Source organism: Emys orbicularis, chromosome 9 (assembly GCF_028017835.1).
Source record: "Emys orbicularis isolate rEmyOrb1 chromosome 9, rEmyOrb1.hap1, whole genome shotgun sequence".
Lineage (NCBI taxonomy): Eukaryota > Metazoa > Chordata > Testudines > Emydidae > Emys > Emys orbicularis.
In genome coordinates this window covers 26760081-26773006 of record NC_088691.1, presented here as the reverse complement: position 1 = coordinate 26773006, position 12926 = coordinate 26760081, and the positions used below count along the sequence as shown (strand labels likewise).

The 12926-nt window shown below is 42.4% G+C and overlaps 1 protein-coding gene across 1 annotated transcript in view; it reads left to right on the top strand.

The window, feature by feature from the left end:
• Nucleotides 1-887: 887 nt before the first annotated feature.
• Nucleotides 888-12926, top strand: part of LOC135883414 (fibronectin type-III domain-containing protein 3A-like) — a 72596-nt gene continuing 60557 nt past the window's right edge. The window contains exon 1 of the mRNA XM_065410513.1: nucleotides 888-991. The gene's annotated coding sequence lies outside the window, so the exon portion shown is untranslated. The remainder of the gene's footprint in view (nucleotides 992-12926) is intronic.

The window sequence follows — 12926 nt, the reverse complement described above, 5'->3', positions numbered from 1 at the left end:
CCAGAGGGGGAACATGCCGCTGCTTCCGAGAGCTGCTTGAGGTAAGAGCTGCCTGGAGCCTGCACCCCTTACCCCTTCCTGGCCACCAACCCCCTGCCCAAGCCTGGAGCTCCTTCCCACACCCTGAACCCCTCATTTCTGGGCCCACCCTGGAACCCGCACCCCCAGCCCAGAGCCTGTACCTCCTCCCACACCTCAACCCCCTGCCTCAGCCCAGAGCCCCCTCCTATACTCCAAACCCCTCGGTTCCACCCCCCAGCCCAGTCTATGCACCCCAAATCCCTCATCCCTGGCCCAAGCCAGAGCCCTCACCCCCTCCTACACCCCCACTCCTCGAGCCAGCCAGCTGAAAATGAGCGTGTGAGGGTGGGGAGAACGAGCGACGGGGGGGGGGGGGGAGAGTGAGCGGGGGCAGGGCCTTGGAGGAGGGGTTGGGCGGCGGGGGCAAGGGTGCTCAGTTTTGTGAGTAGAAAGTTGGCAACCCTATGCCTACTGCACTGTGGTAGCTATACAAATAATGAATAACAATATGTCAACTGGGTCTTATTATAGACCCACTTCTTCCTCTATCCTTCAGTAATCTTATTTTAGTGTTGCTTTTAGTTTTGTAATAATATGCCTCTGAATTTATAATTATGTATAATCACAGTCTCTGATTATACTTTCATCTACCTTCCCATTATAATCTCAGGGTTTTTTTTTATTATAATCCTATTTGAACTAATGGGTACCAGAAATTGTTCTCATTTGGAATGTCCCCCTCCCGAGTCCTTTTTGCCGGATTGAACGGCTTAAACTGGGATGCTGATCTCATTACATTGGTTGTCCCGCCCGGCCGCCCCTCTTTCTGGTTATCACGCCTGGAGCCGCCTGTACTAGCTGCGCACGCGCAGTGCCCGCATTCCATCATGGCGGAGCCGTCTGGCGGCGTCTGGGGCGCTTGGCAGCGCTGAGGTTGGGCAGCGGTTACGCTCGTGTCGCGCCCCGCTCGGTGAGTGGTGTTACCCCTGCCGGACGGACTCCCTGCCGGGCACTGCGTAAACCCGGGCGGCTGGGGCAGAGCGGGCGCTCCCCAGCCGGGGCGGGGCGTGCGGTGCCAGGAGCTGGGGGGCGCCATGGGGCCTGTTGGGGTGGGGCGCTTACTGGGAGGCTCGTAGGGTGCAGGGGGCGCAGCGCGGGAGGTGGGGGAATGGAGGCAGAAGGGGGCGGCAATGAGGGCAGGAAGCGCAGCGTGGGGGAGTGGGGGCAGAAGCGGGTGGAGGGACAGGGAGCGCACCGTGCGGGAATGGGGGCAGAAGGGGGCGGGAATGGGGGCAGGAAGCGCACCATGGGGGCAGAAGGGGGCAGGGAGCGCACCGTGCGGGAATGGGGGCAGAAGGGGGCGGGAATGGGGGCAGGAAGCGCACCATGGGGGCAGAAGGGGGCAGGGAGCGCACCGTGCGGGAATGGGGGCAGAAGGGGGCGGGAATGGGGGCAGGAAGCGCACAGTGGGGGCAGAAGGGGGCAGGGAGCGCACCGTGGGGGAATGGGGGCAGAAGGGGGCGGGAATGGGGGCAGGAAGCGCACAGTGGGGGCAGAAGGGGGCAGGGAGCGCACCGTGCGGGAATGGGGGCAGAAGGGGGCGGGAAGCGCACAGTGGGGGCAGAAGGGGGCAGGGAGCGCACCGTGGGGGAATGGGGACAGAAGGGGGCAGGAAGCGCACCGTGGGGGAATGGGGACAGAAGGGGGCGGAAATGGGGGCAGGAAGCGCACAGTGGGGGCAGAAGGGGGCAGGGAGCGCACCGTGCGGGAATGGGGGCAGAAGGATGCAGAGGGCACCGGGATGGGGTGGGGGATCGGGCGTGTACCGCGGGAGATAGGGGGGCAGGAGGGTAGGGAGCGCACGGGGGGAGCGGTTACTGACATTTCTGTCCCGGTGCGGATATCAGACTCCTCCCCCTTTTCCGTGGGGCAGGCAGATGGGGTGCTGGACTGAGACCATAGTAAGGTTCCCCCTTTTGAGATGAGAGTTTACTCCCATGAGCTCACCCCCATCTCTTCCCCAGTGTGTGCCATACGGAGCCAGCTGGAACATAGCCAGCCTTCCTGTTGCCTCCCCTTCGGGCTATCTCCAGCGAATCCCCAATACTTTCCGTTTATTTGTGTGTGTGTGGGGGGGGGGGTTCAGGGTCTGGAGTCCCTCTCTTCCCTCCTCCCCGGCAGCCGGCGCTGCTGCCTGCAAATGCCACGTAGCCTTCTACTTGTTCCCCTTGACTGGAGTGATCAGCAAATAGAGACTGAACACCTCCCTCAACCTCTCTCCTCTGGGTGGGAGGTGGGTAGGTCGGTCCTGCCATCTGATCTATGGCTAGTAGCGACCTGTTTTACTCCTGCCTGGTACCCCTCCAGCTAGGGGCAGCCGTGACGGTGGGTATCCTACTGTGACTGCTTTCCAGTGTGATCCTATTCTTGGCTTCTAACAAAAGGCTGTTGCTGTTACTTTAGTGTGTAGTGCTGGTGCTTGGGATGGGGAGGCCTCCAGGGACCCCTGTCTCACAGTATGCAGTATGGCAACTTTCCTTCCCAACCTTTTGCAGCAGGCACTTTATGAATTGAGTACAGCTATAATCTTTTCAACTAGCCCCTGGGTGGTACATAGCTGGCAGGTGTATTTAGCTCAGACTCAGAATTTATTTCCTCTTTATAACTATTCTTTGTCTGCGAGCTGACTTCTTATTCCTGGATGGGTTTAACACTGAAGATAGGTTAATCTTTTGTTTTTAAGCTTGCTGTTGAGACTCCTATCTCTTAATGTATGTTGTATTTTTAAAAAGAACTAGAATTTTCCAATTTCCAGCTAGTTTCTTTGTGTTTTAAAATCCTTTTCTTTCTACGGCATTTAGATTTTGCTGATATCAGAAGTCATTGCAAGTTTTGCCCAAAGCCTAAGTATTAACATTGACACAGAAAACAACTGAATTTACAGTAGAACTACGAGCTCGTGTATATCTTAGGTATTTATATAAGTCTGCAATATCAGAGTTCCTCACAATCTTCTAATGTATTTGTCCATGCAATACTCTGTGAGGTAGCGAAGTGCTGTTATCCCTATTTTACAGATGTGAGGGGCATGAGGCACACAGATATTGGTCCAAGATCATGCGTTAAGTCGGTGGTGGAGCATGGAATTGAATCCAGGTTTCCTGAGTTCCAGAGTAGTCCCCTAATCATTGGACCATCCTTTCTGTATTTTAAACCAATAAAATATCTTTGGATTTATGTACTAAAATCAACAAAATAGTCGTAGTTTATATGCTGTCCAGTGCCTTTATCAGAAAAAAAAAAAATTCCTTATCCCTGCCTTCCGAACTCCTCAAGTAAAAGGCAGAAAGGATGTGTGTGAAAAGGGATAAAAATGAATAACAGGAAAAATGGTTGCATTTCTTGAGACCTAAAATTATAATCTATGAGTTTTTGTGCCTGTTGGAAAAATAGCTAGCTGGTATGCTCTCTTCCTTTCCAAGACTTTGCCTCACTGTGTCCCAAGTCTTGCAGTCTGTGGGATCCTTGCATTTCATTGTGATCTCTTGTCATTAGATTGGGTCACGTTAGTCTGATATTTCATAATGCAGAGTTGAAAGGTCTCCCACCAGTTCTGTCCTTCCAGTAGGGTTGGGGGAAAGTGTAGTGAAAATTTTCCATTGTATTTTAACCTGCAATTTTTAATTACAAGATTCTATGAAAAGATCCCTTGTATTGACCATCTTAAAGTTTCTTGGAACAAGCTATTACAAGTAGATCACTCACTTGTAGGTTCAGGATTGTTGCAACAAGATTTTCTTTTTCAGAAACTTGGCCTGGGCTGCAGTTAGGCAGTACCTTGGCAATGAATTTGAATAATTATAACTTCCAGTATATCTGTAGATATTATGCATATTTCAAGTAGTTTTCATCTTTAAAGTAATATTAGAATAGCTTATTTCTTGTCATGCTCAGCAATTGTACTAAAGCATTATACCTATCAATATTTTCAAAGAATTGACTGTTGGAATTATTTGGAACAGTAACTCATAATGTGCATACTTTTTTTTAGAGAGAATAAAGATAACTCTGTCTACACAAATGTGTTTCCTGCCACAGTCCTTGATCACACACTATGTCCTTCTTTGAGGTTAAGTTGAAACCAGCTTTGCAACAAAGTCAAGCAGAATATTTTGGTGGGACATTTTTAAAGTGGTTTGGGGTTTTGTTGTTGTTTTTGGAGGGGGTAACATTTTGTATTCTGTTGACTGTGTGTGGGTCTGTCAATACTAATACCAATCTTTATTTATTTTTTGGAAAAGTTTTGATGAGACCTTTAAAACCAAAATCCTGTCTGCACTGTGTAGACAGTAAAAATTCCAGTGCCCTTTTCATAAGATAGTTTGTCCCATTGGCCTTGGCAATGCTCTTTTTTCCCCCACCTGCAACTCCCACCAATTTTGTACAGTTACTGCATTTGAGTTGTACTGTGTGTTCCTATAGTATATTGTTGTCTGTATATGCATTGTTTGAAAAATATTTTGGGATTCTTCTGTATGAAGTATATTGTATCGAAACAAAAATATGCATTTGTTTTAAGTTCAGAAAACTGGAACCCTAGCTCTAATACAACCATTATTTAGTGACCCTGTGATTCATGAACTTTGAAAACTTAAAGTCAACTACAAAAAATACACTGGGTATGAAAAGTTCTGGGAATACTTTTCTGTGACATAAATAATTAATTCCCTGTAACTAAGGGAGACTTAAAAATATGCCTCTGAAAGCAGGTGTGTCCTCATATTAATAAGGTTGTGATGTAGTCTTAGAGACTAAAGAAGGAAATAATCTTTATTTTAATTACAAGTCAACCTATCACTAAATTTCAAATTATTATGAATAACCATGCCAGGTCTCTGAATCAAATTATTGCTATTAGAAAATATAATGTAATTGTTACAAAATACCAGCAAAATAACATCAGATTTTTCCTTTCACCTGCTTTCTAGTGTGCAACATAAGGCAAATTCTGATTAAGTTTGCCCAGGTCAAGATGGTTAGTTTTCAGCTGTTATCTTTACTGCAAGCCAGACCTTAACTGAAAAGTTTTGGATTCCTGAGTGAGGAGCACACACTGAACTCTTTATTACATTCTTGAAGAGCTTATTGTAAAAGCAGCGATAATTTATTCTTTCCGTGGTGCTAACACAATCCTTTCTGTGTATCGACCAGCATAGACAGACCACTGGCTCGGAGCCCTTAGTCTATTTCCAGTCTTAATGTAAATCTACTATTGTTCTGTGTCTCTTGATTGATATGGAAACTGCCTCCGTTTTCTGAGGATTCATTTTTACAATATTTAGACCTGGATCTTAATCAGTATATCTGACTAAAATTGACTTTCTTTAGACGATCATATTCGTAATCTAGCATTTGCAAAGACCTTGAAGTGCTTTGGCTCTCATCATATACATAAGGGCAAGGACGTTTTAATCTTTTAACATACACACTCTTTGGAGGTTGGAACTTGGTGCCAGATCCATCACTTTATTTTATTCCAAGTAAGAAGCAGTTTCTTGTTTTGTAGACTAACCTGAGTTAGATGATAGTTTTAAATTTAAAATGACTTGGTTAGACTTGTAGATACTTCTGAAAGGGCACTGTCAACTTTTTAGAATAGTACTTAATTTTTGTTTGTAATATTCTGAAGGAAAAAATATTTTTTTCATTAGCAACTGTTTCCATTGACATTCGTTGAACACTCTTCCCCTATCTTGAATGTAACATGTCTGCTTTTAACAACTTCAATGAATTCAGTACCTTCTACTGGAAAGCTTTTAGTAGAGCAATTTTTGTAGTTAGATTTTAGTTTGTAGCTATTGAGTTAGCACAAAGAACACATTTTCTAGGCCACACAAATAGATAAATGGTTGATTTTTCTTTACATTCCCTATCAGAAAAAATATTTTCAAGGTAATTCAAATTTGAAGAAATTTGCTTAACTTTATAAATTGATTTTTAATCTTTTCCAGTTTTTTTATAATCGGACAGCATCTTTAATGACTGGGGCCTTAATTTCCAAAGAATACATTGTGTACTAGCACATCTTCATAACGTGCAAGTTATTTTTTAATACTTACATAATACTGAAACTCTATTAGCTTCATAATTGAGCTCTTAAGATGGACACTGCTATTACTTGTATGTTGTGTATATATATAAAAATACACAAGGTTGTTGTGTGTCATTCTGTACACACTAAATATAACTTATACTCCCGAGGGAATTCCGTGCCAAAAAATTAAAAATTCTGCATATTTTATTTGTCAAAATAACACAATATAATCGTGTCATTTTCAGTTACTTAAGTATTTTGAAATAAATTACCAATCTGCAAGTATGTCTGTAACAATACAGATAACAGAAAAGATTCAGGAAATGTGGTTTGACACACACACATTCACTAGGCGTATTAGTACATCTATATGGCTCCACAGAGCACATGGCAATGTTAATATTTCCATTATGCCAAGCACAAAAGCTTTTAAGGGTATGTCTACACAACAAAGAAGAAAATGTGTCTGGCCTGTGCTAGCTGATTCGGGGCTCAGGGTGTGGGGCTGTTTCATTGCTGTGCAGACTTCTGGGCTCAGACTAGAGACAGAGCTTTGGGACCTTCCCACTGTGCAGGGCCCTAGAGCTTGAGCTCCAGCCCGTCACTGTACAGTCGGTGCGGCTGGGTGGGGTGGGGGGTTTGAGTGCAAGGGTAAAGCTCCAGATGTAGGGGGGTGGGAGTTGATTGATTGGGAGGGGGGGAAGGTCTGGATGTATGGAGATTGGGCAGATGGGGAGGACAGCTCCCCACACAGTGATTCCCTCCTCCCGTGGCTGGGGCGTGAGGGCGGCAGGAAGCAGGATGTGTGTGTATGCGGCGCTTTCTGCAGCCAAGGGAGGTTCCTGGGGGTGGGTATGACCCGGCCCGGGGGCAGCCCATGCAGGGGAAGAGCAAGCCCCGTCCCCACTCCAGCCCAGCCAGGACTAGCAGCTTGAGCCCGTGCAGGGTAGGAACCACAGGGTGGGACAACCCCAGCCCTGCCATTCCAAGCGCAACTTGATAGCGAGTGAGAGGGACAAAGTCTCGCACACATGTCCAGCCCCGCCCTCCCGAGAAGGTGATTTATGTCTCCCTTGGCTGCTCTTGACGTGCCTGCTCAGGACCACTGCTCAGAAGGGGTGTGTAAATCAATTATTCTGCAGGGAAAGAGTAAAATCTGAGGAGGACATTCTCTCTGTGCTTGTGCAGTAGCACAGAATTCCCCCAAGAGTAAACTTAAGACTGCCTAGGTACTGAGAGTCATACAAATTTGGCTGGCCTTAGAATTTATTTGCTGGTCTTATTGGAGTTGATCATTGGGTGCTCTGTGATGTCTTTCACCTGTGCTATCAAATGTGTGCAATGTTTCATGTCCTTTTTTGATGTCAGGAAGTCTTCAGAGAAAAGAGGGCTACTTTCATCTTAATTTTACCTAAGGAAAAACTGAAGTACATTATAATTGTGAGTTGCCCAGTTGAGTTTGCACTGTTAAAATCAATAGGCACAAGAACAAGTCAACGGTGGATTAATGGTAATCGGAAATAGAACCCTCCTAGACTTATGCCCTGTTCTGTGAATCTTAGTCTTCCTGATCATACGGAGCTGACAGTTTTCTTTTTACAGTTCTTTAGTAACATTTTAAAGTGAAAGAATGTAAATGAGTGTCAAAAATTTTTACATTTGGGACTTGGATATTTCTTATTTGGAAGAAACTTGGATAAGTTATGAGCCAGTGAGTATATGGAAAAATACACACAATTAAACACTGATAGATGGAGAAGATGAAAGAAAAGGGCATTAAATGTTTCTATGTAAACATTGATTCAATAGTTAATAAGTGAAAAAAATCTATTAAAACAGTTTCTAAAATCAGCATTGTGAGTGACACACAATAGATATCAACTATTTAATTAGGAGCAGTGCGGACTTATCTTGTTTATGTTGGCATTAGGTTCACACATTTTCTTTGCTACGTGGTGTTATCGTACTGGAGACTTGCATAAGTGGCATTTGGATACAAAAAACAAGTTAAAATATATAGCAGAAACTATTTACCTGCCTAAAGCAGAAGCTGTGCTGACACACAGCAAGGAAATATTTAGTCCTAATCAGTAATAATATACTGATCAAATAAATAACTAGATGACAATTCAGATTTAAAAAAAAAACAATGTATTTCTAAATAGCTTTGAGATTGAAGGTTCCAATCCGGTTTAAAAATAAAGATGAATCTGAGTAAACTGAATTCTGTTTTATGTCCAGTTTGTTTCTACCTACAGCAGGGTTTCTTTATTAAAACAGTCCAAACTATGAAAGCTACAGATTCTCATGGATTCCTTTCTCTTATTTATAACTCCATAAGATCCCTGTAGAAATTATAATTGTTTCATGAAAAATCTACAGTATTAGAAAAGTATTTAGAGATTTTTCTGTCTCTCTTAATTTAGTTTGAGATGAGGATAAGCTGCATGGGCCACAGTTTGGGAACCAGTGAGCTAGAGCAGTGTTTTTCAACCTTTTTTTGGGCAAAGGCACACTTGTTTCATGAAAAAAATCACGAGGCACACCACCATTAGAAAATGTTAAAAAATTTAACTCTGTGCCTATATTGACTATATATAAAGTAATTCTCTTGAATAGGAATCAAATAAACACAAAAAGTATTTTATAATTACTTTATTATGAAATAGTAAGTAAACAGAAATATGAAAAATTATAAAATACTTTATTCAGTGCGCAATATTTTTTTCCCACGGCACACCAGGCAACATCTCGCGGCACACTAGTGTGCCGCGGAACAGTGGTTGAAAAACACTGAGCTAGAGTAATTTGTTTTTTTTAATGGGTGGAAAATAAGTGACTGCAGCATAAAAAGTTCTTGTGAAATGCAAAAGAGCTTTCTGATGTATAGATATATACTGTGTAACTTCTTAACTCTTCCTGGAAAGTTGAAAGGAGTATGTCTTTAATCTGTCATCTAATGATTGCTTTGGGGTCTGAATCTAATTAACTGTTGTTCTAATTGTTATAAGCACAAAAATGGATAATGATGGGAGAAAAAGACATTTGTAGAAGTGCTCTACAAATTAACATCCACCAAAAAGCCATAGACTTATATGTCCTTATGTAAACACTGTGCCCTTCGGTATGTTTTCAAGCACTTCTATTTGGTATATAGTGTTGGCTGCAAACGGCTTACAGTCATGCATTTTATTCTCTTGGCTAGTACAGTTGTATGATTTCCCTCCTCTCCCCAGTTCCAGACACACACTTTTTCTTTCATACAGTGAACTCTCATCTTTCAATAACGTATCACAGCTACTACATGCTGTTTGTTAAAGCCACATTTCATACTTTGTGACGTGCCATTTTGATCTTTGTAAAGGGCTGCTACTCTGCTCATTTGAATCTTCCCAATCAGTATAATTTGTTTCATTATCTTCCAAAGCAGTAGATGGAACTGGAGAAAGAACACAAGTTGGCTCATGGAGGAAGAGAGTGGTAGGTTGCAGGAAACTGGAAGACTAAATAAAAAGCAAACACCTGGGAAGAGGTACTTCAGTTATGGAGAATAGTTAATTTCTCCCATAAAATGAACAGTTGGTTGTGTAGGGAGAGGGCCGTCTTGAAACACCCACAAAAGAGATTTTTGTATGCCAAGAACTCTTTGGTAGCCATGCCTTGATATACTGTCCTTGGACTAGGTAGTTATTACTTTGTCAGGCGAAAGACATTTGTTAAGCTGACTGTTATGTATAATCATTGTGTTACTTTATTTACATCTACTGCTATTTAATGCCCTACAGTAAATATCTTCAACACTGATAGCACTATAAAAAGGGTTGGTTTATTTGGCTCTGCCTTGTGGAGGTTTAAGCGAAGTCAGCTACTTAGTTAATCTGTACTGTAAATGTGTTGCTCTAATTAGGATTACTGAAGGACTGTGATACTATAGGTATTTGGAAGAACAGGAATCAGGTAGTATTTAATATTTACAAAGACTTAAGGATATAAAGGTATTAAAACTTTTTTTAACCACCCAGAGATTCTAAATATTAAGTAGAGTGGATAAAAAAAGTACAAAAGTGTGTGTTCAAATCTGTTTATTTATATGTTACTAATTCTTTCCTTTCTTCCCATTGATAGTCTTAAATGGTTGTACATGGCCATTGTTATCTAAAAGGTTTCTCCAGCCATGGAAATTGTTAAAACATGGAACATCTATGAAAATGAACTTTCTGGTATGGGTACAACAACAAATGGTAATACTTTTGCCATTTCAGGCGTAGGTATCTTAAAATACAAGATTTAAGATTTTATATAACTAACCTATTAAACATTAGGTTTGAACTATAGCAACCCCAATTTTTCTGCACAACACTCTTGATTCCTAGCACTCAATCTTTACCAAAGTGGAAAGAGAAACAAACAAAAATCAGTCATTGTTAAGGATAAAATTTCATGAAGGTCACAGAAGTCGTGGATTCCATGACTTTCAGAGACCTCCGTGACATCTTCAGCTGGGACCGGAGCTGTCAGCTAGCGGGAACCCCAGAGCTCCGAGCTGCTGGCCCCGGGGCTCTCAGCCAATGTGGGTGGCAGGGGCCTTGGAGCTGTCATCCACGGTGTCAACCTTCCCTACCCCACCCCCAGCAGGAGTCTGGCTCTCATTCCCCCCACCTCACCACCCCCATGGGGCTCGGACTTCATTTGTCCCCCGTCCCTTCTCCTCCTTCCCCCCCCCCCCCCCCGTTATTTTTTAGTAAAAGTACACAAGCAGGTTGTAGGCTTCTGTGAATTTTTGTTTATTTTCCACGACCTGTCTGTGACATATACTAAAAATAACTGTGACAAAATGTTAATCTTAGTCATTGTCAAGAACATTTTCCCTTTCTGGTGATTTTAGGAAAAGCGGAAAAGAATGGAGGTTTCAAGTGGGACATATTCAGTCAAAATTGGGAAAGCTTTCATGTTTTATAAACCTGTCCTATGTGCTGTTAGATTTAGGGCTTGCCTTCACACAAAGTTGCACTGATTTAACTAAAGGTATGATTACATGATATGAGAGCATCCACAAACAAAGCTGAACCAGTTTAACTAAGTCATTTTAACATCATTCCTTTGAGTTATTGTGTGTGTAGAGAGCAAGCCTTAGACTGACTTGCTGAGCAATCAGACTGGGACATGATAGTTTAAATATCCTTTGGAGGTTTAGTAAAAAGGTGGGGGTTTTCCCCTTGTTTTGGTGTAGCAAGGCAGTAAACGCTAAGATCTCTCTTAATTTGTAGCAAGGCCTGTAATTTTTTATTTTATTTTGAAGCACAAAACTAAAGTAAATCATGCTTTGTAAATGAGTTCTTATATTGGAAAAGTTTGCATCTGAATCAGAAATTGACAGTGTAGACCAAGCTCATTTCTGATTCCCATAAGGAGACTGACTCAGAGCTAGCGGGAAAACAATTTTTGCTTTTTTTAGTGCAGATGTAGGCCTGAAAACAAACTCCTGATTGTATTAACGCTGTGAAGTCCTGTATTTACTACTGTTTTGTTGGGTTCGAAAAGAAGTGACTGGTCTCACCAGTTTCTTAATAGAGAACCTTTCCTGGGATATGATATTTTTTTAATGATCTGTATGTTTCATTGTTCCCTATTAGACTGCTGCTTCTCTTTGTTCACTTCTTATTTCAAAGCTTATTGAGTTTACATATTTCACAGTTTCATCTGAAAGCATTTTCAAACATTTCTTGTTATATAACTTTTTAATCCTCAAATACTGTACCCAAATTAATATCCTCCATAAGGTAAAGTAGACTTAAATCAGCCACTTAGTGGGCTTGAATTTGGTACCTTTCCACTTGGGTCTTCAAGTTAACCACCTCAGAAGCACTTCCATGTCTTTTCTGTACAATGGGCTAGTCTGAATAGACATACTCATTACCTTGAGACTGTTTCCAGGCTTAATAAGCAATATATGGGTTGTGTCGTTTCAGACAAAAGTCTACCTCTTCCTAGGGTGACCAGACAGCAAATGTGAAAAATCGGGACAGGGGGTGGGGGGTAATAGGAGCCTGTATAAGAAAAAGACCCAAAAATCAGGACTGTCCCTATAAAATCGGGACATCTGGTCACCCTACCTCTTCCCCAGGTACTGAAGAAAGAGCTGGTAGCTTGCTGAGTGAGCAGCACTTGGTTCTTCTGAATGCAAATTACCTTAGAAAGGATTCAGTTTTACGTGTGTTTCTAATGAAAGAAATTACTAATTCACTCTGTTTTTCCCATTAAGGTCAAATTTTTCAAACATGGGTGCTTAAAGTTAGTTACCTATGTAAGTAGCCTGGACTTCAGAAATTCTGAGCACATGCAGCTCCTATTGAGATCTCACAAGGGATCAGGATTCATCCAAACATTTTGCTTTTGCTACAGAAACCTGTAGCTTCTTGAGGAGGTTAAAAACCTGCTTCTGTTTTGGTGACTGAATAGGGTCTGATGCGTTGCTGTGCTGTTTGTATTATGGTAGCAGTCATGAACTGGGATCCTCTTGTGCTAGGCACTGTAGAAACACATGACAAAAAGACTGTCCTTGCCCCAAAGAGCTTACAATCTTGTCTTGTCTGTCTAGAGTTGCTTTAATTTTAAATGCAAAGCATTCAGCCTAACAGTTTTCTAAGTGTTCTCAGCCAATGCTGTGTTTATGGTTTCAGCTGTTGTGGAATTCTTTTACAGACATTTTCACAATCTTTGTTCCCTATTTTCTGGGTTCTTCATTCTCACTTTCTGTCTCTAACCTTGATCTCCAGCAATGGCTCTGCCTTTGCGACGTAAATCTGCAGTT